The following is a 25,586-nucleotide window of genomic DNA, read 5'->3' as shown; positions in this document are numbered from 1 at the left end:
AGTTTTTTTAAAAGTTTTTTTCTCAAATAAAATGTTGACAGCATTAGTTCAGGTCATGATTCAGGAAGCGTAAAAAAGAGATGAACATCTATGCAACTAAGTGCATAGTTAAATGAAAAAACATACATAAAACACGTGTTCATATGGGTATTCTTGGTGGAAGACATTTTTTTCCCTTCTGGAGGATTCTTCATTCAATCCTAACGATGCAGGTAAAATAAATAAAATGAAGCTCATTAATCTTTAAACCCAGCTTGTCATCCAGTACTGAAGATAGCCAAGTGGAACAGGAACATGACTAACACCAGGGTGGCGGTGGATCAAATCTGGGTGCTGATTATCAAAGGAGACAACCACATGTGCTTCTACAACACAAACATGGGAAACAAGTCTGAATAAAATTATTATAAAAGGTAAAATTTAAAGGAATAAATAAAAGGTACAAACAAATTCCCAAGATGGAAGTAAAAAAAGGTAAATGGGAAATAAGATAGATAAAGATAAGGGTGGAAAAATAAGAACGAACAAAACAAAATGAAAAATCCTCAAGGTAAGTGTAACGTTTTATTTAGTGCACAAACAGTTTTTCCTTTTTTTATATTGAGAGGCAGGAACTGACACGTTTATGCTTTAGAGTTCAGATTTTCAGCGACAGTAGCTGACTGTGGCCACAAGATGGCAGTAATTTTAATGCATAGAAACGGGCCAGGAGCTTAGTGACAGTGCTGTGTGATGTGACAGGCTTTGATATGTTTTATTTTATTGTTTTTGCATTTGACAAGACAAACGTTTAAACACATCAGCAGAGTGTCTCTGTGAAACAACGATAGATTCTGGTTAACTGAAGGCCCAGGCTGCTGATAGCTTCTCATGATGTTTCTTCCTCACTCTCTGTGTGTTTACACACCTCTCAGCTTTTAATTATGAGTCATTATTAATCTCCGGCTCTCTTCCACAGCACGTCTTTTGTCCTTCCCTCCTTCCCTCACCCACAGCTGGTCACAGCAGCTGGCTGCCCCTCCCTGAGCCTGGTTATGCTGGAGGCTTCTTCCTGTTGAAGGAGAGCTTTTCCTTCCAACTGTTGCCATGTGCTTGTTAATGGGGGGTAGTTTTTATTGTTGGGGTTTTCTCTGCATTCATCTCTATTTTGTGCAGAGTCTTTATGGGCTTTAGGTGACTGTTGCTGTGATTATGTGGGGTGTAAATAAAACAAAACTGAATCTAAATTAAATAACTAAAAATTAGGAAAGAACGAATTGAAAAGTTTTACATTTAAAGACAAAGTTATTTCTCATTGTTTTCATCAATAAGTCTTTTAATTACTCCATGATAATAACATGTTTTTTACTTGCTAAAAATCAGAAATACGTTCTTGAACAGTTCAGCTCTCACTTCTTCTTCTGCATTATTTTTAAATGGGAATCTGTAAAAAGTAAAAGAAAAAACAAAACAGGTCAAACTTAAACCGCAGGTCAGAAAAAAGCTTCAAACCTCATATTAAATCCTACTCTTGGTAAATATAATAGGACATGACTATAGCTGTATCTTTGGTTGTATACAATAAGCATGTAAATACAGACTGTACGGGCGACTGAACTTACCTCAAGGGCAGCCTCTCTTTCAGAGTCCACGCTCAGGACGGCGCTCGCGCTCTCGCTGTCAGGTTGAAGGAAGTTAAGTCTGATCCTGAGAGGTGTTGATGTGTCATCCACATAGTTCTGTAAGAAACAAAGTCGTTGTCATCATCGTTTCAAAACCGCGGTAAAGTGAGCCGTCATTTGTGAGCCGCGGTCAAGCCAGCCGCCTCCTATCCGCCGCATAAATTTCCTTGCGCTTTTACACCAGTCTTTACGGTAGCGCCTTTTCGCTTTATATCCTGATTGAAAGCCTAGACACACAAATTACAATGGAACAGCCCAATACAGCCATCGTGACAGTCTGGTTGCATATTCAAAAATTCATTAAAAATCATTCTTAAAAGTTGATGCCAAGCTTTCAACACAATCCTCTTCTCGGACACCTACTTTACCTCTGGGCCAGGTTTTACCCAGATTTACTGTAATATTACTCAGAAATCACAGTAAACTCATATTCAGTGCAATACAGTCAATACACTACAATTATGTTTATTTCAAAAATTCATTAAAAATCATCCTGAATAGTTGAGGTCCAACTTTCAACACATCCCTCCTCTGGGACACCTACTGTACCTGTGTGCCAAGTTCCATCCAGATTTACTGTAAAATTCCTCAGAAATTAAAGGGTACTTGTATTCAATGCAATACAGCCAATACACTACAATTATGGAAATTTTCAAAAATTCATTAAAAATCATCCTGAGTAGTTGAGGTCCAACTTTCAACACATCCCTCCTCTAGGACACCTACTGTACCTGTGTGCCAAGTTCCATCCAGATTCACTGTAATATTCCTCAGAAATTACAGGAAACTTTTATTCAATCTAATACAGTCAATACAATAGAATTATGTCAATTTTCAAAAATTCATTAAAAATCATCCATAGTAGTTGAGGTCCAACTTTCAACAGATTCCTTCTCCGGGACACCTACTGTACCTGTGTGCCAAGTTTCAGCCAGATTCACTATAATATTCCACAGAAATTACAGGAAACTTTTATTCAATTTCACCGTCAAATTAATAAAGCTTCTCCGATTCTGATTTTTCTGTACATATGTAGGTTATGTATTTCAGAAATGTAAATAGAGCTTGTTCGTTTAGATTTTGTATTGCATTCTTTTTCATTTTAATACCTTTTCTAAAAAATTACACTAAGTTTAGAAAATAATGTGATTCTCGCAGTTTGGGTTTGTGACCCAACCCTTTTTGCATTAGTTTTGGTATTTGTTGATTAAGATTACTATTGATCAATGTATGTAATTCTTGTTTTTGCTGTTATTAGTTAGTACTTTTAATTTGGCGATACTTTGTTACGTTCTTCTAATTCTCCCTGACAGCTCATAGTTGCTCATTCTTTACTGCTTTGTTTAAATAGATCGTTTCGTGTCACCTACCATTACAATTCATTCCAATCGCCCTTGTTTGTTAATGTGAGGTATACATTCGTCATGTTTCCTGTTTTAAGAGTCTGTTTTCCTTTCTCATGTTCAAGTCTTGGGTGTACCCCTTAATATTTTATCTCATACTGCTGGTCGCCATCATGTTCAGGTCTGTAGTAGTGTTGACATAGTCACAGTAATATTAATAACAGTCGTATTTTAGTCTCGCCCATTTCAGGATTAATTACAGTTATTGTAACCTATTGCTTTTGCCTTGTTGTATGTTCAAGTTTCTTCCATCAGCCACAATAAAGGGCTCTCTTTTAGTTCATCACAGTTTTGTTGTCCTCTATGTCCTGCTTTTTAGTCTGCTTTTAAATTACATCATCTCACCCGCTGTATAGTAAGTAAAACATATTCCATTCTAAACCTTGCGGTAATCTTTAAGAACATATTTTTAAAAATTGAAACAAATTGAAAAATATTTTTTCAGAAGACTATTTGTAGTGGATTCATCTTATCAATGAAGTAGAGTTTCTGAGCAAATATAGATGTCTATGTTGTTGTTGGACCTCAACTACTCAGGATGATTTTTAATGAATTTTTGAAAATTGACATAATTGTAGTGTATTGGCTGTATTAGATTGAATATAAGTTTCCTTTATTTTCTGAGGAATTTTACAGTAAATCTGGATGGAACTTGGCACACAGGTACAGTAGGTGTCCCAGAGGAGGGATGTGTTGAAAGTTGGACCTCAACTACTCAGGATGATTTTTAATGAATTTTTGAAAATTGACATAATCCTATTGTATTGACTGTATTAGGTTGAATAGAAGTTTCCATTAATTTCTGTGGAATATTACAGTGAATCTGGCTGAAACTTGGCACACAGGTACAGTAGGTGTCCCAGAGAAGGAATCTGTTGAAAGTTGGACCTCAACTACTCAGGATGATTTTTAATGAATTTCTGAAATTTCCATAATTGTATTGACGTATTGGGCTGTTCCATTGTAATTTGTGTGCGCGCGTGTGGGATAAAGCGAAAAGGCGCTACCGTAAAGACTGGTGTAAAAGCGCAAGGAAATTTATGCGGCGGATAGGAGGCGGCTGGCTTGACCGCGGCTCACAAATGATGGCTCACTTTACCGCGGTATTTCAAAGCCTAAAAATACTACGATGGTAACAAACTCAAGCACTGTTATTTGATAAGTCTTAGAGTCAGTAGCGGTTTTTGATACGGGCGACATGGGCGGTTGCCCAGGACGGCATCATGGTGGGGGGTGGCATCATGGGCATCGGCAACAACCCCCCCCCCCCCCCCCCCCCCCAAAAAGAACCTCTTGCACAAGAGGTACAAGTTTTTACTCTTGCAAAGAGCATATCACATATGGACAAATTCGACGGGCCATTAATTTGAAAGGCGAAATCAGACCAACATGAAATTTACATGGTTTTACTGTCGGGTTGGATACTGTTGATCTAAAGTGGAATTATCCTGTGGAAACAGCATCTTTCAATTTAAGAGCATTTTGAAATCGTTAAAAGAGTAGGTCGTCTACGGGCAATTTGAAAATACTTTTATTTTGGAAGGCAAAATCAGAGTAACTTGATCTTAACATCGTATCTCTGTGGGGTTGTATACTGTTGATCTAAAGTGGAATTCTCCTGTTGAAACATGAATTTTTCATTTAAGAGCATTTTGAAATCGTTAAAAGAGTAGGTCGTATATGGGCAATTTGAAAAGGCTTTTATTTTGGAAAGCAAAATCAGAATGACTTGAAATTGACATGGTAACATCGTGAGGTTGTATACTGTTGATTTAAAGTGAAATTATTCTGTGGAAACAGAAAATTTCCTTTTTAGAGCATTCTGAAATCACTGAAAGTTAGGTAAGTTATGGGGATTTTCAACAGGCCATTATTTTGGAAGGCAAAATCAGAATGACTTGAAATTGACATAGTACCATGGTGTGGTTGTACACTTTTGATCTAACATGGATTCATCCTGTGGAAAGAGCAATTTTCATTTTTAGAGCGTTCTGAATTCTTTAAAAGAGTAGGTCATATATCGGCAATTTGAAAAGTCTTTTATTTTGGAAGGCAACATCAGACTGATTTGATATTGATATGGTATCACTGTGGGGTTGGATACTATTGATCTAAAGTGGAATTATGCTGTGGAAACAGCAATTTTCCATCTTAGAGCATTTTGAATTCGCTCCAAGAGTAAGTCATATATGGGCAAATTGAAAAAGCTTTTATTTTGAAAAGCAAAATCGGACTGACTTGAAATTGACATGGTAACATTGTGAGGTTGTATACTGTTGATCTAAAGTGGAATTACCCTGTGGAAACTGAAATCTTCCTTTTTAGAGCATTCTGAAATCACTGAAAGTTAGGTAAATTATGGGCATTTTCAACAGGCCATTATTTTGGAAGGCATCATCAGAATGACTTGATATTAATATGGTATCACTGTGGGGCTGTATACTGTTGATCTGGAGTGGACTTACCCTGTGGAAACAGGAAATTTCCATTTTAGAGCATTTTGAAATCACTGAAAGTTAGGTCAATTATGGACAATTTAAAAAGTCTTTTATTTTGGAAGGCATAATCAGAATGACTTGATATTGATATGGTATCACTGTGGGGCTGTATACTGTTGATCTAAGGTGGAATTACCCTGTGGAAACAGGAATTTTCCATTTTAGAGCATTTTGAAATCACTGAAAGTTAGGTCAATTATGGACAATTTAAAAAGTCTTTTATTTTGGAAGGCATAATCAGAATGACTTGATATTGATATGGTATCACTGTGGGGCTGTATACTGTTGATCTGGAGTGGAATTAGCCTGTGGAAACAGGAATTTGCCATTTTAGAGCATTTTGAAATTGTTCCAGGAGCAAGTCAGATATGGGCAGTTTGAAAATGCTTTTATTTTTGAAAGCAAAATCAGAATGACTTGATATTGATATGGTAACATCGTGAGGTTGTATACTGTTGACCTAAAGTGAAATTATCCTGTGGAAACCGCAAAATTCTGTTTAAGAACATTTTGAAATCGTTAAAAAAGTAGGTCGTATATGCTCAATTTGAAAGGGCATTTATTTTGGAAGGCATAATCAGAATGACTTGATATTGATATGGTATCACTGTGGGTCTGTATACTGTTGATCTAAAGTGGACTTACCCTGTGGAAACAAGAATTTTTCATTTTAGAGCATTTTGAATCGTTAGAAGATTAAGTCAAATATCGGCAATTTCAAAGGGCCATTACTATGAAAGGCAAAATCAGACTGACTTGATATTGATATGGTATCACTGTGAAAAAGACTGTGGTTGGAAAGTGTTGATATAAAGTTCAAATAGTATTTGGAAATACGACTTTTGCTTTTAAGAGCATTATTAAGTCATTGAAAGAGTAGTTCAAAAATGAAGATTCACAGGGCTTTTACTTTGAAATCCAAAATAAGATGGCCTTGATAGTGACAGGGCACAATTAGGGTACAAGGCTGTGTCATATAGATCTAACATTAGAGTTTGTAAAAAAAAAACAAAACAAACTAAATTATATGTTATTATGTTCTTAACATATCTGTTAATTCACTCGAAGTTGGCTTTTATTTTGAAATCCGGTTTCCACATCCATTCCCGTAATACTTTGAATACACAGGGAACGTAAAACAAACTGGAGGCTGGCTTGACTGCAAGTCTCGAATTGGAGGCTGGCTTGACACAAGTAGCTTATCCGGGGGAACACCAAGGCGTTCCCAGGCCAGCCAAGAGATATAATCGCTCCAGCGTGTCCTGGGTCTGCCCCGGGGCCTCCTCCCGGTGGGACATGCCTGGAACACCTCACCCAGGAGGCATCCTTGTCAGATGTCCGAACCACCTCAGCTGGCTCCTTTCGATGTGGAGCAGCAGCGGCTCTACTCTGAGCCCCTCCCGGATGGCCGAACTTCTCACCCTATCTCTAAGGGAGAGGCCAGCCACCCTTCGGAGGAAGCTCATTTCCGCCGCTTGTATCCGAGATCTTGTTCTTTCGGTCACTACCCACAGCTCGTGGCCATAGGTGAGGGTAGGGACGTAGATCGACCGGTAAACTGAGAGCTTCGCTTTTACACTCAGCTCTCTTTTCACCACGACGGACCGGTGCAGCGTCCGCATCACTGCAGCCGCAGCACCAATCCGTCTGTCGATCTCCGGCTCCCTTCTCCCATCACTCGCGAACAAGACCCCGAGATACTTGAACTCCTCCACTTGGGGCAGGAACTCATCCCCGACCCGGAGTGGGCACTCCACCCTTTTGTGGCTGAGAACCATGGCCTCAGATTTGGAGGTGCTGATCCTCATTCCCGCTGCTTCACACTCGGCTGCAAACTGTTCCAGCGCAAGCTGGAGGCCCTCACCCGATGAAGCCAACAGAACCACATCATCCGCGAAAAGCAGAGATGAGATTCTGAGGTGAAAGCCCTCCGCCACCTGGCTAGGACTGCCACTGCTTAGAGTAACCCTTAAAAACTAAGCATTAATACTGATGAAAATGAGTTTTTCACTTCCGTTTGCATCATTAGGTAGATTCATTGGGATTTTTTTTTATTTCATTTTTTTAATGTAGCTACAAATCGCCTCATCTTATCCACCTAACATTTCACACACACTGCTGCTAAATGAGCAGATTTACCCATTTTAATACCCATTTGTTTGATTTTTTTAAAAATTAAATTAAATTAAATTAAATTAAAAAGACGACATTATCCTGCTGTTGTCTGTGGTGTTTTGGTCTCTGGATACAGGATCAGGGTCTGCCTGCCCCTAGCTTATAGTTACGGTTGGATCAGGTGACCCTGAATCCTCCCTTAGTTACGCTGCATTAGGACTATGCTGCTGGGATTTTGTTCCGCAAGCACCTCTTCATTCTTCAGCACTCTGCATTTAATCATTAGTTATTATTAATCTCTGTCTGTTTTCCACAGCTTGTCCTGTCTCCCTCCCCTCACCCCCAACCAGTAACAGGAGATCTATGGCTGTCCCTCCACTGGTTGTGCCTGAGGTTTGTTCCTGTTGAAAGGGAAGTGTTGCTTTCCACTGCTGCAGAGTGCCAACTCATAGGAAGCTGCATGATTGCTGGTGTTTTCTGTAGGATCTTTATTGAGGTGATTGTGATTTGGTACAATATAAATAAACCTGATTATTGATATTAAGGGCCATATATAATGCCTTTAATTAAGCATGTCCAAAGCTTGCAGTCAAATGATTTCCTGTGGCAAACCCTAAAGGGCGTGGAAAAAGAAAAGGACTTGTAGACAAATCCCCGCCCACCTTTTCTCAATGGTTTAAACCCCAAGCTTGCGAGGGGCAGTCAGTCAGGTAAATGTAAAGTGTAAAATAATCATGTAAAATGTCTTTTATATGGCACCAAGCCCTTTGAGGCTCGGCTAAATTCAGAATCTTATGTGACATGTCCATAGTGCGTGCTATGGCTTAAAACAGCTCACAAAACTGGCGCTTTAAGGAAAAGTGGTGATTGAACGATGTGTTAAAGTCATCAGAGAGTGAATAAATAAACAGATGATGTTCAGCATTCTTACTGCTCTGTTGATGGAGTAGCTGACGCAGGTGTTTTCATCTCTCAGCTTCAGGGTCTGACTGAACATACTTTGACTTGCTTGACTCGTCACATTAAGTGTGTATGTGATGTTCAATGCTGAGCTCACTGGCCCTGAAAAAAAGTCACATTAAATAAATACACATTAATCTGGATTTTTAAAAAACAGTTTAAATGTTCCACATTTGTCCGCTCATCACGACAAACTTACCTGCTTTGCTCTTTGTTGCTTCGACCTTTTCAAAGCATGCCGTTATTTTAACCAAAGCTACATTTTTATCTGGACTCAGGGCGTCAAGGTTCTCAGGGTGAAAAGACAGACGAGCCAAGACGTTGAAGACCGGCTTGGATCTGAAAGGAAGCGAATGAACTTAAATAGATTGTCGCTTCTTCTGTCGCTTAGCTTCTTTTATAGGTGCAGTGTTCATATAATATTCACCTGAATACAACAGCTGCACCACGTGATTCAACCACAACACCCGGGAGTCCATCCTCCCCGAGCTCCCCAAAGATGGCCCTTCCAAAGAATTTCAGCCCATGGTCGATATTTTTTCCCATGATTCTCTGAAATAAGAAGATATTAGAGCCGAGTCTAAATACCTCTTTCAGATGACATTACATGTCTGTGTGCTCTCATAAGTGTAAGTCTGATAATATTATCATGCTGCAGATAATTAAACTTCAATGCAAATGCACAGAGGGTTTTGAGAGTGTACGAACACAACTCCATAAGCACAGACAAAAAAGAGAAAAGGCTCTGCACGTCGTTCAGTCGTTATTCTACAATATTTTGACTTGAATACATTTAGGCTGGCAGGTTGTGGAGTCTGACAGAGAAACAGAGATTCTACATGTTCTAAACCCACCATTTGAACTAGTGTTGGACACAAAGTTCTTTGGGCAGGTTGTCATATCTTTGAAGTTATATTACAGCATTACTAAAACAATCAAGAGGCAAGCATGGAGGGGCAACAGTGTTGTGCAGATCCATCGTTTGTGCCTCAGTTCTCTGATGGTTTATAAGATTTGAAGGTTATAGAAATAATTTTCCTCCTGAATCTTTGATAATAACGTAAGTAATAAAGGTCTTTTAAAGGCTTTTTTAAAAAAAACATTGGCTGCTTTTTAATTCATTTTCGGTCCAGTTCTTGTACCTGATCATTTTTTTCATTTTTAAAACCACCTAACACTGACCTGTGAATCATTAAAGCATAAACAAAACTCAAAGACTGAAATTATCTAAATTGTTCTTCTAATTCAATTTCTTTTGACACGTGTCGTTTGATTTGTTTTTTAGAGATGCAGGAAATTCCACACAATATTTTCAGTGGAATCTTCAAAAATGTCAAAGATAACAGAGTTGGACAGAAAAAAGATAATTTCTTTTGAACTAACACAGTGGAGGCTCTGTTATGGTTCGGGGCTGTCGTTAAATGGCCAGTCGGGTTCACGATTTGTCACAATTTACAGAATTATGAACACGGAAGAGTACAGTCAAATTTTGATCCACCTGGAAAGCGCCTGATTGCCGATGGCTACATTTTTTTTTTAGCATCACAATGATCTCAAACACGCTGCCAACACAGTAAAAGTATACCTTTATAGAAAAGCACACAGTGGAACACTAACAGTCATCAACTGGTTTCCCCAGAGCCTGGACCTCAACATTACTGAAGCAGTGTGGGATCATCTTTATAGAGAACAAAAGGCAGCCAACATCCAAAGAGAAGCTTTGAATGTCCTTTAAGGAACTAATCCTGAAGACTACCAATTGCAAGAAAGAAATGACCTGCCTAAGAGAGTTCGGGCTGTGTAAAAGAATAGAGGCAGTCCAAAGCTTGTTATAACTGTACAAACTCTATTTTTGCCTCTTATATCGTATTTCCATGTATTTTGCACATGTTTGCAAGAAATCACTACACCTACTTAGCATTTTAAAAGCAGAATATAAAGACATGACATGTGGCTCAAGACCTTTGCACAGTAGTATTGTCGGTGTCACCTGGCTGAAAGTGCTGACTATCCCTCTCTGCCTGTTGCCATGGTAGATATACACAGCCCCGCTCTTATCATCCTCAAGCGGAGCTCCGACAGCTACGTCTCGGAGTCCATCTCCATTCAGGTCTGGAAGACTGGATATGGTGGTGCCAAATCTACCCATAGATGGTCCCGTCACATCCTGGTTACTTTCCAGTACAGTCTAATAGGAAACGAGGATGTTAATAATGGACTATGAAAACACATGCATGTATTTTATCAGCTTTAAAGCTCACACAGTGTCACACTGGATCTTAGTTTTTATTATAGCTCACCTCATCACTCACAGAGTAGATGTAGACCCGGCCTTCTTTCTTCACCTGAGGCAGATGAAACTGTGGAGCTCCTACCAGCAGGAAGTCAGTGCTCCCATCTGAATCAACATCTAATGAGCACAGCTCAGCACCGAAGTAGGAACCAATCTAAAAATGTTTTGAGTGTAAAGGATGATTTAGAAAGTCAAAACCAAACCCAAAGACACAGCTTCAAAGTAGTACAGTTATTAAGAGCTGTCCTCTTAATATGACACAAAATCCAAACTTTTACAAAAGTTTTGGCACAAATATTTCCATGCTTTAGCTCAAATCTGAATATTTTTAAAAATCATGATATTTCCAGTTACCAACCTGTTCTCCACGAATTTTCTGCACTTCTGTCCAGTGTATGCAGTGGTGTCTGAAAACGATCTGTCCTGTTTGCTCAAACTCTGGTAAACCCACGAAATACAAAGGAACACCGTTTTTCTTTCCGATGGAAATGGAATTTCCTGCAACAGCCAAATAATAATCTGCTAAATGTTCACTCTGGATCTCATATGTGCTACACTATGGTATCTCAAGTCATAGAAAAGTAATCTTATTAAAGTAGCAGGTATCATATAGATAGTAGGTAATAATAAAAAAAAAGAAATGGGTTTACCCAGGTAACCCTGCATTCGTTCTTGAGGTCTATGGAGAAAACTACGCCAGCTGTTCGATTCCACAGAACCCACGATCAGGCTATCCTGCTCACAGAAACATCTGATTACAGTTCAGGCTGAACAGAGACAGAGAGGAACTGAGATACCAGTAACAGTGATGAGGTAATGTCACAAATCAGTCATGAATTAAAATAAGAACGCTTACAAAAAAGCAAAGCTCAGCTAAAAAGGAGATTTTGAGCTGCCTCGTTCACATTAAGTGATAGGAACTGTAGGAAAATGATGTTTTTCCACTATCACTTAAAGCACACTACTAAGGCTACGCTTGGTTATAATCTGAAGCAGAGAAATTGCATTTATAGTCTCATTCATGGGTTTAATGATCCACTGTAATTATTATTTTAATTAATAATCGACATTCTGTAGTTGTATTGACGGACAGTTTAAAATGTATTATTAGAGTTTCTTCAAACTGTTTTCATATTTTGAGTTTGATATACATTTTGGATTTTTTGGGGAAAGTAAAGCTTTTATGGTTTGTTTTCTTTGCTGTACATAAAATGCATCCGATCACTCCAAAAAAAACAGCAGCATACTGATTTTTCTGTATTTCAATAACTACAGTGGAGATGCAACTCATGTTGCTGATGCTGATGCTGTGGAAAATGTAATTAACAACAGAATTTTGCAGTTATTTGCATTACATTACACATTGTTTTATTCACAAGAGAATATAGGAAAGATATCAAATTTTTGAACAGAATCGGCTGTGAAGTTGGTCCTGTCTTCTAAGGAGCTGTCTTCTTGTAGTCGACTACAAGAAGACAGCTCCTTAGAAGACAGGACCAACTTCACAGCCGATCAGATCTGCACACTGTTAGACCTCTGCCTTACCACCACATATTTCAAATACAATGAAGGCTTCTACAGACAAAAACATGGCTGCGCCAAGGGCTCCCCCGTGTCACCTATTGTAGCCAACCTTTACATGGAGGAAGTGGAAAGGAACCCAGCCACTGGTACAGATATGTAGACGAGACCTGAGTCAAAATCAAGACACAAGAAGTGGAATCCTTCACTGCGCACATTAACGCTGTGGATAAAAACATCAAGTTCACCAGGGAAGACACAAAGGACAACTGTTTGCCTTTCCTGGACTGCGCCGTGCACATTGAAGAGAACGGCAAACTCAACATCGAAGTTTACTGGAAGCCCACACACACGGACCAGTACCTCCTCTTTGACTCCCATCACCCTTTGGAACACAAACTTGGAGTAATTAGGACCCTACACCACCGGGCAGAACATGTTCCCTCTAAGCCTGAAGGAAAAAAGAAGGAACACACACATGTAAAGGAAGCACTCAAAACGTGCGGCTATCCTAAATGGGCGTTCTTAAAGTCAGCAAAGAGGCACAGAAAAGAAGAACAGACACCAGCGAGGGAGGATAAGAAGGACAGACACAACAACGTTGTCATCCCCTATGTAGCCGGTGTATCAGAGAAACTCAGGAGAGTTTTCTCCAAGCATGACATCCCGGTGCATTTCAGACCCAGCAACACGCTCAGACAAAAACTGGTTCACCCGAAAGACAAAACGCCAAAACACAAACTTAACAATGTGGTGTATGCTGTACAGTGCAGCGAGGAATGCCCAGACCTCTACATTGGAGAGACCAAACAGCCACTTCACAAGCGCATGGCACAACACAGAAGAGCCACCTCCACAGGACAAGACTCAGCAGTCCATCTGCATCTTAAGGATAAAGGACACTCTTTCGAGGATGCCAATGTTCACATTTTGGACAGAGAGGACAGATGGTTTGAAAGAGGAGTGAAAGAAGCATCTATGTCCACTGTGAGCGACCATCTTTGAACAGAGGCGGTGGTTTACGACACCAACTCTCTTCCATCTATAATCCAGTTTTGAGATCCCTTCCCAGACGCCTTAACGCCCACTCACATCCTGGGCCATCTGACCTCAGGAATTCGCATGATAAGGTGGGGCCAGGTTTCACAATGAACACACCCGAAACTCTGGCTGATTGGGACCCACACCCGCTTTCACACCTTGGCTCATGTGATTAGAGGATCATCAGGGGGTCCTTTTGTCCCTCTGTGGGGGGACACTCCCACTGGGTTTAAATCTGGGACTCTCCACCATTTGACCTTAGAACTGAAGAAGCTTCTCGGATGAGAGGTGAAACGTCTTCAAGTAACTTAAAGAAGTCCAGACGCTTTTCTTTGCAAGCTCCTTTGACTACGATGACCTGGATGACTGAGAACCTTCACAGACATATGTATGAGAGAGCTTTAACCTGCGTTTGTGGATGGAATGGTGAACTCTGTTCACAGACAGTGATTTCTGGAAGTGTTCCTGAGCCCATGCTCATCTGATTTCCATGAAATAATTATTCACCATCTTAATGCATTGCTGCCTGGGGCCCCGAAAATAACAGACATCCAATATTAATTTTTGGCCTCGTCCCTTGTGTACAGATTTCTCTTGATTCACTGAATCTATTGGTGATATGCTGTACTGTAGCTGGTGAGATATTCAAAATCCAATATTAGTGGATTGTCGGGTACAGGTTCAAATTAAAGTTCTTGATTTCTAAAACAACTTGTTTTACAAACAGAAAGACTGAAGAGTACATTTTACAATTCTAGCACATTTCCAGTGTTTCTCTTTGTGTCAAAAAGTCTGTCAGTGCGGATTTTATTTTACAAACAATAAGAATTTAAAATTTTAGAAAGTAAAAGTAAAGTTTAGCAGTAGTCAGTGCTTTATTATCTGCGCTTTAGCTGCACCTGTGTATGTCAGGTTAGCCGTGACTGAGAAATTTTAATCTCGTCACAAGTAAATAATTTACACTTTGAATGTGTGCAGTTTTAACCTTTTGAAATCACCTTTTTGAAAACAGCACTGAATCCACTGAATTCTGCCCGAGGAGCTGTGCAGCCTAAATAAATAAAGAGATACATGTGACCACCACTGGTCCACACCAGGAAGATAACAGTGATTTCTGTAAATGTATTTATCAAAACAGGGAACAAAGTTTAACATCACCTTCCACAGTAAATATCTTTTTCTGTAAATTCTCCAGCACTCCTGTGAGTCCATCATAGTTCTCAATTTTGAAGGCATTTCTATGTTTTGGCTCTGAAGCGATGGCCCTGAATTTATGCAGCGTAGCATGTCCGACCTGAAATCAGAATACTGCTTGAAAACATGAAATTCAAAGTCTGACATCAGCATGGGAAATAAAAACTGGACTAAGAACTGAAATCTGCTGAGCTGTTTGTGCTGAGACTGACACCATGATGCATTTCTACTTTAGTATGACTGTGTATCATCTAAATAACAGTGAATAAAACAGTCTAATACTATAAGAGTGTTTATGTGACACAAAATGATCACATTTATTTGTCTAACGGATAAATCTGATTTTTCTGTTGGGACTGGTGTAACACATCACATCCTACCCCAACGACAAGACGAATTATATTTTTATCATCGTATCTTCTAAAGATCCCATTCCTGTCTGTATCAGAGGGATCTCCGTCTGTGATTAGAATCAGAACTTTGGTAACATCAGGAGAGGCACCTGCAGCTGGGTTGTCAAACATTTCATCTCTGAAACAAATGCAAAAGCAAAGCAACACTCAGAATAAACAACATTTAAAAATATGAATAAATGAACAAATACAGTGCTCATTATCTCACAGCTGCATTGATCCTGCTGCTTTTAACACAACTTACAACACAAACTCGAGGGCTCTGTGTGTGCGGGTGAGACTTTTTAAATGTTTGTCTTTCATAAGTTTATCGAGAGCACGTCCAGCTGCATAGTCGTTGAAGTCAAACACTTTGTGGACTGTTGAGGAGAACTGAACTGCTGCAAACTGGAAACGGAACAAACAACAACAAAAATATACGTTACTACTTATACTCATTACTCATATAATGTATAGTTTATATACATCAATATATAATGACCATTACTGGCGTGTCCCAAGGCTGCCCATTATCTCCACAATGAAGTCTTTATTTTTGTTGAATTCAGCTTCGGTCAGACTCGCTGATCCATCAAATAAAAAAACGACTTCCACAGACTTATTTGTTCGTTCTGGGGGGAAAATTTTGAACAATTTTAAAGAGAATGTAACCAGGAACATATAAAACTTTAAAAAACAGTTTTACCTTCAACAACAGAAGAAGAGGTTTGTTGAAGATTTGGGATCTGGTGACAGACAATATTCAGGTAGGAGTTGTCGGAACAGTTGCTGACTGCAGTTGTGCTGCAAACCTAAAACAAATTATAACTGAACTTAAATGTCCAACAATGGAAATATTTAGCAGTTACAGTACAGCTAAATGCAGAGCATAGCTCAAATCTACGGGAAATCCATCTGTGCTGCGTAATCATAACAGAAGATACAACTTAAAATGTTGACTTTAGAATATTACATAGATACAAATCAATTGTATTTTATTTATAAAGTGCCAAATTACAACAACAGTTGCCTCAATGTGCTTTATACTGTAAGGTAAAGATCTTACAATAAAACAGAGAAAACCCCAACAATCAGATGACCCCTGTGAGCGAGCGCTTTGACAACAGTGGGAAGGAAAAACTCCCTTTAGATGAATGAGCATAATTAAAGTGATTACTCTGCATCCTGTGGAGAACATGATTTCAAGGCAAATCAATCAGCGCTTATTCAGAATTGTTCAATTTCGTCAGCCTTTCTAAACCCTGATGTCACACTGCTAGAATCAATATTTACACCAATGAGATGATCACATAATGTTTCAATTACACAAAAAGTCTCACGCAGCATGACAGCATACACTCCAGGACCCCACAACCACAAATGGTGCTCACTAGTTCAGAAAATTGATAGAAGGATGTATAGAAATAAAAAGTAAAGCTATTTTTTTTATTTTATCGCTTTAAAAAATTACTGAACTGTCACTCGAAAGAGCAGGTTGCCACAAACCAGTGAAAATTTGATTTTACTTCACAGAAATAAAATCAGTGCTGCTGGATTATAGATCAATAACTTATCTGGACATCAAATGTGTGGAGATTATGTGATTTTCTTTATTATTTTAAAGTCGTTACTTTATAATATTAAGTGACTGTTGTTGTGATTAGCTGCCATATAAATAAAACTGAATTGACCTGAGCTGAGTTGAAGTTAGATATTCACCTTTTTGAAAACAGCACTGAATCCACTGAATTCTGCCAGAGGAGCTGTGCAGCCTAAATAAATAAAGAGATACATGTGACCACCACTGGTCCACACCAGGAAGATAACAGTGATTTTTGTAAATGTATTTATCAAAACAGGGAACAAAGTTTAACATCACCTTCCACAGTAAATATCTTTTTCTGTAAATTCTCCAGCACTCCTGTGAGTCCATCATAGTTCTCAATTTTGAAGGCATTTCTATGTTTTGGCTCTGAAGCGATGGCCCTGAATTTATGCAGCGTAGCAGCTCCGACCTGAAATCAGAATACTGCTTGAAAACATGAAATTCAAAGTCTGACATCAGCATGGGAAATAAAAACTGGACTAAGAACTGAAATCTGCTGAGCTGTTTGTGCTGAGACTGACACCATGATGCATTTCTACTTTAGTATGACTGTGTATCATCTAAATAACAGTGAATAAAACAGTCTAATACTATAAGAGTGTTTATGTGACACAAAATGATCACATTTATTTGTCTAACGGATAAATCTGATTTTTCTGTTGGGACTGGTGTAACACATCACATCCTACCCCAACGACAAGACGAATTATATTTTTATCATCGTATATTCTAAAGATCCCATTCCTGTCTATATCAGAGGGATCTCCGTCTGTGATTAGAATCAGAACTTTGGTAACATCAGGAGAGGCGCCTGCAGCTGGGTTGTCAAAGATTTCATCTCTGAATCAAATGCAAAAGCAAAGCAACACTCAGAATAAACAACATTTAAAAATATGAATAAATGAACAAATACAGTGCTCATTATCTCACAGCTGCATTGATCCTGCTGCTTTTGACACAACTTACAACACAAACTCGAGGGCTCTGTGTGTGCGGGTGAGACTTTTTAAATGTTTGTCTTTCATAAGTTTATCGAGAGCACGTCCAGCTGCATAGTCGTTGAAGTCAAACACTTTGTGGACTGTAAAAGAGAACTGAACTGCTGCAAACTGGAAACGGAACAAACAACAACAAAAATATACGTTACTACTTATACTCATTACTCATTACTCATACAGTGGGGCAAAAAAGTATTTAGTCAGCCACCGATTGTGCAAGTTCCCCCACTTAAAATGATGACAGAGGTCAGTAATTTGCACCAGAGGTACACTTCAACTGTGAGAGACAGAATGTGAAAGAAAAATCCATGAATCCACATGGTAGGATTTGTAAAGAATTTATTCGTAAATCAGGGTGGAAAATAAGTATTTGGTCACCTCAAACAAGGAAAATCTCTGGCTCTCACAGACCTGTAACGTCTTCTGTAAGAAGCTTTTCTGTCCCCCACTCGTTACCTGTATGAATGGCACCTGTTTGAACTCATCATCTGTATAAAAGACACCTGTCCACAGCCTCAAACAGTCAGACTCCAAACTCCGCCATGGCCAAGACCAAAGAGCTTTCGAAGGACACCAGGAAAAGTATTGTAGACCTGCACCAGACTGGGAAGAGTGAATCTACAATAGGCAAGCAGCTTGGTGTGAAAAAATCAACTGTGGGAGCAATCATCAGAAAATGGAAGACGTACAAGACCACTGATAATCTCCCTCGATCTGGGGCTCCACGCAAGATCTCATCCCGTGGGGTCAAAATGATCATGAGAACGGTGAGCAAAGATCCCAGAACCACACGGGGGGACCTGGTGAATGACCTGCAGAGAGCTGGGACCAAAGTAACAAAGGTCACCATCAGTAACACACTACAACGGCAGGGAATCAAATCCCGCAGTGCCAGACGTGTTCCGCTGCTGAAGCCAGTGCATGTCCAGGCCCGTCTGAAGTTTGCCAGAGAGCACATGGATGATACAGCAGAGGATTGGGAGAATGTCATGTGGTCAGATGAAACCAAAGTAGAACTTTTTGGTATAAACTCAACTCGTCGTGTTTGGAGGAAGAAGAATACTGAGTTGCATCCCAAGAACACCATACCTACTGTGAAGCATGGGGGTGGAAACATCATGCTATGGGGCTGTTTTTCTGCCAAGGGGACAGGACGACTGATCCGTGTTAAGGACAGAATGAATGGGGCCATGTATCGTGAGATTTTGAGCCAAAACCTCCTTCCATCAGTGAGAACTTTGAAGATGAAACGAGGCTGGGTCTTCCAACATGACAATGATCCAAAACACACCGCCCGGGCAACAAAGGAGTGGCTCCGTAAGAAGCATTTGAAAGTCCTGGAGTGGCCTAGCCAGTCTCCAGACCTCAACCCCATAGAAAATCTGTGGCGGGAGTTGAAAGTCCGTGTTGCTCGGCGACAGCCCCAAAACATCACTGCTCTCGAGAAGATCTGCATGGAGGAATGGGCCAAAATACCAGCTACTGTGTGTGCAAACCTGGTAAAGACCTATAGTAAACGTTTGACCTCTGTTATTGCCAACAAAGGTTATGTTACAAAGTATTGAGTTGTATTTTTGTTATTGACCAAATACTTATTTTCCACCCTGATTTACCAATAAATTCTTTACAAATCCTACCATGTGGATTCATGGATTCTTTTTTTCACATTCTGTCTCTCACAGTTGAAGTGTAGCTCTGGTGCAAATTACTGACCTCTGTCATCATTTTAAGTGGGGGAACTTGCACAATCGATGGCTGACTAAATACTTTTTTGCCCCACTGTATAATGTATAGTTTATATACATCAATATATAATGACCATTACTGGCGTGTCCCTAAGGCTGCCCATTATCTCCACAATGAAGTCTTTATTTTTGTTGAATTCTTCTTCGCTCATACTCGCTGATCCATCAAATAAAAAAACGACTTCCACAGACTTATTTGTTCGTTCTGGGGGAAAAAAGCATGAAAATATTTAGCCTGGAAGATGGAAACAGACATAAATATACCTCAAACAGTCCTACTAGATTTTCTGGTCTGATGAAACAAAGATTCATGTATAAGCATGAACATTATTTAATTAACAAATGCAATAATTATGATCTCACAGTTGTACTCAGCCACTGTTTCTAATGTAACTGAACTAGAATCAATCAGAGTGCTCTGTGTGTGTTGGTGAGACACTTGAAGCTTCATAGTTGTCAAGTTCAAACATTTTGTTGACCACTACGGTCTGCTGGACACAGACAGTGCCTTTACCGCTAGAACCCGCCGTCCCCAATATTTTTTTTACCTTGGGTGGACGGTCCACGGTCGAGTTTCATCTTGTAACACACTTTGTTCAGAGACGAGTTCCCACTGTGTGGATGCACTGCACGTGGGCTGCAAACCTACATCAGGTTTTAAACGAGACAAAGAAGTATGATCTGAGATCATTTTTTTGTTTTGAATATTGTCAGAGGAAATGTTTTTTGAGTGTTTCTTACAGTGATTTGAGAGCGCATGGCGTCCTCAGATATCGACAGTCCAAATTGCCTGATGGGTACTTGCATGTGTTCGGGCCAAATTTCTGTGACAATAACATCAGATTAGTACCTTATATTAAAAATACAAATACACTACATCATTCTGCAATAGAAAAAACCCTGTCTCGCTCTGGGAATTAAAACTCATTTTACATTGTGGGACACATACAGTCCACTTTGATTTTAAATGGACCAGACCAGGTGAACTGTAGTCTTTGCCGTGATCTAGATGATGTTTCTTGCAGTTTGCAGTTTCACATGGTCTTCATAGACATTGTGATGTCTAAATTGTGCCAATAATTAATAGCACTACTGATATGACAGTAAAACAGTAAAAGTATGAGAATTTATTCTGCTATGACTAATAAAAATATCAAGATTAGCTGTTTGGACAGGCTGATCCTATAAATTCGTCCCTTTAAAGGGTACCTATTATAATTCAATTGAATTCAGTTGAATTTATACAGTGCAAAATCACAACAACAGTTACCTCAAGGTGCTTTATATTGTAAGGTAGACCCTACAATAAACCTATTATACTTCTCCTTACTTTCTGCCATATATTCTGTTATAACTGTAGTTGCTAATATTAAACATGGGCAAAATAAAGTCTTAAGAGTTTGTGCATTCAATCCCTTCAGACTTCTCCACACTGAGTTTCAGCTTGATGTCATCCATGTACAGGAGGTGGCTGACAACTGTTCCATTCTGTAGCCAGTCTTGTTAAAGATCTCACTGAGCGGATTCAGGCCTATACATATATGTGTATATAAAATGTGTATTCCCTTTCCATGGCTGTACATTAAAAGCATGCAGCCGTTTAAATGGCTGTACAGCAAAAGCAGACAGCCCTTTCTATGGCTGTACAGCAAACAAACTTGGTCCTCGTTGGACATGTACCTGAGATTCTGGTTCTTGCCTCAAACGCCAGGCGGCGAAGCAAAAAATCCTTACTCAGCATAGATAGCAGTTTATGTCTGGCTTGCACACCCAACATAATTGTTGAACTGATTAACTGTTAACTGCCTTTCTGCAGACTTTTGGACTTTGGCCATAAAACTCACAAATTCAATGACGGATGAAAGACTGGTGTGTGAGAAGTTATGGTGTAGGGTCGTATGTATCAGAAGTGGCAGATGAAAAGAAAGAATGAAGGATGAAAGGGTACCTGCAGGAGGAGGAGGAGGGTCATTATCCCCCGCTGGTGCTTCTTTCCTGTCTGTCTTTTGTGTGTTGTTTCTGTTTGTGTTTTAAGGCACTATCATTTGTTTTGCTTGCTCTCTATGTTTTATTTTTGCTGTAAATGTACTGTTCTGCTGTTCATCACTGTTTAATAAACTCTGTTCAAAGAATTCCACTCATTTCCAGAGGATCTTTTTGAGTGATTTGATTTTAATTGGATCTGAAACGCTGGACCTCCACAGCGTTAGTGGGATAAGGTTATCATATTGGGTTCCAAATTTGTGACCCGACACACTTTGCTCTCAGACTGCGGGTTTACTTGTTGTTCCTAGAGTATTTAAATGTAGAATGGGAGGCAGAGCCTTCAGTTTTCAGGCCCCTCTTCTGTGGAACCAGCTTCCAGTTTGGATTTGGAGGCACTAGCTCTACTTTTAAGATTAGGCTTAAAACTTTCCTTTTTAAAAAAAAAAGCATATAGTTAGGACTGGATCAGGTGACCCTGAATCCTCTTTTAGTTACACTGTAATAGGTCTAGGCTGCTGGGGGGGATTCCCATGATGCACTGAGTGTTTCTTTTTCACTCACTGATATGTACTTATACACCTATTTGCATTAAATCATTAGTTAGGTCAAAGGGGTCATATGACTGTTGGAGTTTCTCTGTTTTCTGTGTAGTATTGTAGAGTCTTTACCTTACAATATAAAGTGCAGTAAGACAACTGTTATTGTGATTTGGTGCAATATGAAAGAAAAACAAAAAACAAAGCTGAATTTAAAATAAAATCTTGAATGTGACTCTGGAAACTGCAGCAGCTGCAGAGTAGGTGCTCATTCGGTTTGAGTGAGCTAACTCTTACAAATCCAGTTTAGTAATGGTTTCAAAACAGCTTTGTTTCATATACAACCTCCATACTGTGGCAATAATTTTTAATGTCCTGATTAAACATGTCATTTGCATTTCAAAAACCGCATTAATGTACCTGGAACAATGATGCAGTTGTGGGTCAGGTTCAGATCAGATGTGCATGTCTCCTCATGTCCTAGCTGCTCTGGTGCAGTGACAAGTATCCTGTGGACACAACAACACTCGTGATAATCACTAAAAAGAGAGTTTTTCTGACCTGTGCTCTCAGAATTTCTACAGTGGCTTGCAAAAGTATTCGGCCCCCTTGACCTTTCCCACATTTTGTCACATTACAGCCACAAACATGAATCAATGTTATTGGAATTCCACGTGAAAGACCAACACAAAGTGGTGCACACGTGAGAAGTGGAACGAAAATCAGACATGATTCCAAACATTTTTTACAAATAAATAACTGCAAGGTGGGGTCTGTGTAATTATTCAGCCCCCTGAGTCAATACTTTGTTGAACCACCTCGCAGCTGCAATTACAGCTGCCAGTCTTTTAGGGTCTGTCTCTACCAGCTTTGCACATCTACAGACTGAAATCTTTGCCCATTCTTCTTTGCAAAACAGCTCCAGCTCAGTCATATTAGATGGGCAGTGTTTGTGAACAGCAGTTTTCAGATCTTGCCACAGATTCTCGATTGGATTTAGATCTGGACTTTGACTGGGCCATTCTAACACATGGATATGTTTGGTTTTAAACCACTCCATTGTTGCGCTGGCTTTATGTTTAGGGTCGTTGTCCTGCTGGAAGGTGAACCCCGCCCCAGTCTCAAGTCTTTTGCAGACTCCAAGAGGTTTTCTTCCAAGATTGCCCTGTATTTTATAACAAATTTCCCACGTGTGGGACTAATAAAGGTTATCTTATTTGACTCCAGCCATCTTCCCATCAACTCTGACCAGCTTCCCTGTCCCTGCTGAAGAGAAGCACCCCCAGAGCATGATGCTGCCACCACCATATCTGACAGTGGGGATGGTGTGTTCAGAGTGATGTGCAGTGTTAGTTTCCACACATAGCGTTTTGCATTTTGGCCAAAAAATTCCATTTTGGTCTCATCTGACCAGAGCACCTTCTTCCACATGTTTGCTGTGTCCCCCACATGGCTTGTGGCAAACTGCAAACAGGACTTCTTATGGTTTTCTGTTAACAATGGCTTTCTTCTTGCCACTCTTCCATAAAGGCCAACTTTGTGCAGTGCACGACTAATAGTTGTCCTATGGACAGATTCCCCCACCTGAGCTATAGATCTCTGCAGCTCGTCCAGAGCCACCATGGGCCTCTTGGTTGCATTTCTGATTAGCGCTCTCCTTGTTCGGCCTGTGAGTTTAGGTGGACGGCCTTGTCTTTGTAGGTTTACAGTTGTGCCATACTCCTTCCATTTCTGAATGATGGCTTGAACAGTGCTCTGTGGGATGTTCAAGGCTTGGGAAATCTTTTTGTAGCCTAAGCCTGCTTTAGATTTCTCGATAACTTTATCCCTGACCTGTCTGGTGTGTTCTTTGGACTTCATGGTGTTGTTGCTCCCAATATTCTCTTAGACAACCTCTGAGGCCGTCACAGAGCAGCTGTATTTGTACTGACATTAGATTACACACAGGTGCACTCTATTTAGTCATTAGCACTCATCAGGCAATGTCTATGGGGAACTGACTGCACTCAGACCAAAGGGGGCTGAATAATTACTCACACCCCACATTTCAGTTATTTATTTGTAAAAAATGTTTGGAATCATGTATGATTTTCGTTCCACTTCTCACGTGTGCACCACTTTGTGTTGGTCTTTCACGTGGAATTCCAATAAAATTGATTCATGTTTGTGGCTGTAATGTGACAAAATGTGGGAAAGTTCAAGGGGGTCGAATACTTTTGCAAGCCACTGTATGTCACTTTAACCTTTCAGTTGAATTTGAATTCAATTACTTGGGCAGTAGCAACAATACAGGCACCGTCTCTGAAAACGCCCCTGGACCACATTGACAACAACCACGAATACTCTCGGGGTCAATGAAAGTAAATGTGCTGTGTGGGCGTTATTTATTTTTCCCTCGATCAGGACAAAGGTAATCTTTACTTTTACCCAAGTTTAAGACAGCAACTAGAGTTACATGACCTTTCATTTTATCTTTGCACTTTTGGGACATCAAACGTGCTCTGATCATCAAATCCCAGCTAAATTTTCCCCCTACTTTCTTTCCAGTCCATTTCCTGTCCCCATCCTCTATGAGAAACATTAAATAAAAAGTTCTATTGTGCCTTAGTGAGATCTGATCAGACAGAAATAAGACAACAAAAAACATGCACTGATTTGCACAGAAAAGCTGTACACCACGTTAATGATGCAGATATGATTTAATATTTTGATACTTTGCATCTTTAGATTAGCTTTGATACTCACCCATTGTTCTTGTCAGACAGTAACTGAAGCACCTTGTTTTGGAAGAAATCTTTTTGTTCTGTAGTAAAGATGCGGGTGGCTGTCGTATCAATGTTGAAAGCCAGACATACGGAGGTGGCTGCAGCACGTCATAAAAAAAAAAAAATCATGATTTCATCTTGTGTAAAACGTTTGGTTGGCAATGGTAACACACTGAATTTGAGATCATCGGTTTTAGAAAGTTACAGAAACGGTTCGACTGAGGCCGTAAATCAAAATTGGGACGATGTGGCGAGAGGGGGTCCTGATACACAATACACATCTGATTAAGTGTATTGGCTTCTTACGAACTTTTGTCTACATACAAAGAAGCTCGTGACAAAAACATACTACAAATATTGTGTTCTAATTTGAGCATCCAGAGGATCGGAGGATAAAGTGTGACACATTTTCCACAACATGATATAAGATGGTTAAAAAAATAAAGGCCATAGTATTCCTAACATTTCTCTCTGTTGTTGATTTTAGCATGTATCACCCACACAAAAGCTTTGTTTGTGCACAGGTCTGAACTTTAAACTGACACAGTTACAGTCGGCCGTTTTCTCTTTTGCATTAAATCAGGCCAGATGCACACTGACTGGATCTTTCTACTTTAAAAACAGACATGAGATTCCTCTCAATCTTTTAATCCAACTCTTAAAAAGAAAATCAGTAAAGACATTTCTCCAAATGCTGAATTACGCCTTCAAACAGTCAACTTGAAAAGACAACTCTTTCCCCACACTCAGCTTCTTTTTTTGATATGATTTTGTAGAAATGTATTTGTTTAAATCTTACCAGCAGCCACTGCGCAGATGAGCCAGACTAACTTCATCTTTTCTACTGGTCGTTTCCACAGAATGGTAGAAAA

The 25,586-nt window shown here is 39.6% G+C and overlaps 1 pseudogene across 1 annotated transcript; it reads right to left on the bottom strand.

Annotated features, from left to right (window-relative positions):
* Positions 1-555: 555 nt before the first annotated feature.
* LOC147328550 (integrin alpha-L-like) lies at positions 556-25,586 on the bottom strand (annotated as a pseudogene). Its single transcript, XR_015129966.1, has 25 exons — positions 25,514-25,586; positions 24,695-24,812; positions 22,370-22,458; positions 20,169-20,251; positions 19,976-20,072; positions 19,502-19,632; positions 17,651-17,793; positions 17,374-17,524; positions 16,958-17,093; positions 16,798-16,850; positions 15,785-15,890; positions 15,565-15,710; positions 15,344-15,486; positions 15,067-15,217; positions 14,651-14,786; positions 14,491-14,543; positions 11,581-11,665; positions 11,289-11,428; positions 10,938-11,084; positions 10,628-10,825; positions 9,065-9,189; positions 8,837-8,976; positions 8,609-8,739; positions 1,602-1,718; positions 556-1,423 (listed from the first exon to the last, which is right to left on the bottom strand). The product of XR_015129966.1 is annotated as an integrin alpha-L-like (transcript).

This window comes from Aulonocara sp. 'chitande type north' Nkhata Bay, linkage group LG6 (genome assembly GCF_057382095.1).
Source record: "Aulonocara sp. 'chitande type north' Nkhata Bay isolate Kocher_YH1m ecotype deep benthic linkage group LG6, A_spYH_male_GT1.1, whole genome shotgun sequence".
Lineage (NCBI taxonomy): Eukaryota > Metazoa > Chordata > Actinopteri > Cichliformes > Cichlidae > Aulonocara > Aulonocara sp. 'chitande type north' Nkhata Bay.
Note: the sequence above shows the minus strand (reverse complement) of the source record. Positions and strands in the feature narration are given on the sequence as shown.